Source organism: Octopus sinensis, linkage group LG4, assembly GCF_006345805.1.
Source record: "Octopus sinensis linkage group LG4, ASM634580v1, whole genome shotgun sequence".
Lineage (NCBI taxonomy): Eukaryota > Metazoa > Mollusca > Cephalopoda > Octopoda > Octopodidae > Octopus > Octopus sinensis.
In genome coordinates, this window is record NC_043000.1 from 95,003,868 (window position 1) to 95,006,903 (window position 3,036).

At 38.8% G+C, this 3,036-nt stretch overlaps 1 pseudogene; it reads left to right on the forward strand.

The window, feature by feature from the left end:
- The first annotated feature begins 342 nt into the window (after positions 1–342).
- LOC115210416 lies at positions 343–1,315 on the forward strand (annotated as a pseudogene).
- Positions 1,316–3,036: the final 1,721 nt, after the last annotated feature.

A 3,036-nucleotide genomic window follows, 5' to 3' on the forward strand; every position in this document is an offset into this window, starting at 1 on the left:
CTTGCATTACAGACATGAATTGTTGAAGTTTCATATCGATGTGCAGCGAGGAGAGACATTTAGGCCAGTTTTGTTTGAGGATCTCTTTCTCAATTTGCTTCCAGTTTTCCTTATGAAAGTTCAAACTGGAAAGATTTTGAGAGTTTCTTGTAGGCTAGACGTCCCTTTTCTTTTTATTTTGTTATTAGTTTGTCAAGAAAGTTCTTGCGGAATTTTAATTTTGCTTTTAAATTCATTTTCGTTATATTACTTTGACTTTATATAGCCCGTTTATCGCTCTATCTAATCGTGTTACTCTTTTTCTTTTTGAATAATTAGGCCATTTTTTTCTGGAACGTTGAATACAACATGGACAAAAAGCAAATTCGCACAATTTTCTTATTCCAGTTCAAGCTAGGCCGAAAAGCTGCTGAAAAAGCTGGCGATATCAACGATGCTTTTGGCATAGCAACCACCAATGAACGTATAGCGCAATGGCGATTCAAGAAATTTCGTAGCGGTGACGAGAGTCTTCAAGATGATAAGCGTAGTTAGTCGAAGCCAATCCATGCACAACTGTTCGAGAGCTTGCTTTTGGATTAGACGTAACGTATACAACAATTTCCAACCACTTGAAAGAAATTGGAAAAACAAAAATACTTGGGAAATGGGTGCCGAACGAATTGAACGACAACCAAAAAGAAAACGCCGTTTTGAAGTGTCGTCTTCCCTTCTTTTACACAACAAGAACGACCCGTTTCTCGACCGTATTATGACTTGCGATGAAAAGTGGATTCTTTACGACAACCGGCGACGCTCAACTCAGTGGTTGGACGCTCCACGGCACTTCCCGAAGCCAAAGTTGCACCAAAAGAAGATCATGGTGACTGCTTGGTGGTCTGCGGCCGGTCTCATCTGTTACGGCTTTTTGGATCCAGGCGAAACCATTACGGCGGAAAAGTACTGTCATCAAATGGATCAGATACATAAGAAACTCCGACAACACCCAGCATTGGTCAATAGAAAAGGACCAATTCTTCTCTACGACAACGCTCGGCCGCACATCGCATAACTGACCCAGCAGAAGTTGAACGAATTGGGCTACGAAACTCTGTCTCATCTGCCATACTCACCAGACCTCTCGCCTACCGACAACCACTTTTTCAAGCATCTCGACAACTTCCTGCGTGAGAAATATTTCAAAAACGAAGACGATGCCAAACACGCCTTCAACGACTTCATCGCCAACAGAACGCGGGATTTTTACGCTACTGGCATAAATACACTTGTTTCGCGTTGGCAAAAGTGCTTTGATTCTGATGTTTATTTCGATTGATAAAGTTTTGTATGAGCCGATGTGTGTACATCTGAATTTAAAGGTTAAAAACCGCAAGAACTTTCTTGACAACCTAATATTTTATATTATATCAGTGGTGTTAAGGAGTTTATGTTTCTACTGTTCTTCTAAGTCTTCATCTTATTCTTGTTATTACTGTTTTTGCTAAAGCGGCGAGCTAGCAGGATCGTTAGCACACTAGACAAAATGCTTAGCGGCAAGTACTTTAATTTTATGTTCTGAGTTCAATGCCGCCGAGGTCGATTTTACGTTTCATTCTTTCGGGGTCGATAAAATAAGTAGCTGTGTAGCACTGGGGTCGTTGTAATCTACTTATCCCTCCCCTCAAAACCGCTGACCTTGTGAATTATTACTGTAGTTGTTTTCTTGTGACTGTTGATGTACTGGTTTAGTTCATACTGATTACGTTTTCTTTTTTGTATTCGTGTAGATACTTTTAGGATCAGTACCTCGAAAGTTGATCTCGAATAGTTCGCCTTCAGAGTGGAGCTAAGGCCTTTCATTTCATTTTCTTTCAGTGCCGCTACCAGCTGTTTCGGGTCTAACGCTTATGACACCTCAGGCAGCGTCATTGAGTACGTTCGTTGAAACGAGAACGAAGTGAATTCAACCAATGTGGATGTGGCTTTGTTTGTGTTTCCTTTCTAGTGCAATACAGTCTGCATTGTATTCTAGTGACTTCCCTGTCTTAAAAACCGTACGATGTTCCATATCTTTTGGTGGCATATTTTCGGCCTGCTTAGATCAGGGAGAAATTCTGTAAAGCTTCTCTTTCAGCTTATATTTTTGGAATAACAATCGTATAATGCACACTACTACTCACACTACAATATGAGATAAGTGCCATAGACATTTGAGAACAATTCTAGCGATAGACTTATATTCCAAGAATATCCGGTTGACATTATGGAAACAGGTGTTATTGATTGACTAAGGCGTACTTGCCATTTACAAAAGGATTAACAATATCTCATGTTGTTTCTTACGTAGATCCAATTCAATTTATGTTCGATGTACTAAAAAGGACACGCATATTATTCTTTCTGTTTTCATCGATGTTTCGATTGTAATTATTCCAAGCAAAATTTACTCACCCTAAAATCAACACCAAATTATATATAATTGGAATGATATTTTTTTACTTCTTTATGGGTAGACTCCATTGATTTAATATTTAAGCGCTTTATCAACACTAGGAAGCAGCTAATGTGTGTATTATCATTCATGCACAGACATGCACACATATTTGAAAAAATATATATGCATATTTGTGTCTGTGTCTGTCTGTTTGTGTTCCTGTGTGTCTCTGTATGTATGTTTGTGTGTGCTTATGCATGTGCTCGTATATATGTATGTATGCATGTGTACGCATGTGTGTGTATTTATGTATGCATGTATGTATACATTTTCTGTTCTCACGCAGGCAGAGTAATGCTAATAACTACAACTTAGAACTCAGCATACTTATACCATCAGGTGGGTACAGAGCATAATACCTATTAACGACTAACAAAAGAACACGCGTTACATAATCACATTCTTAAGCTCACAGCTGTTTCTGTTATAAGTTGTCGCACGAGCGCTCAGGACTGAGGGCAATGCTTTTATAGCCGGAACATTTGTAAGCTGATGAAAGTGATTATACATGAGACCTATTTTTTTTCATATAGTAGTAGTAGTAGTAGTAGTAGTAGTAGTAG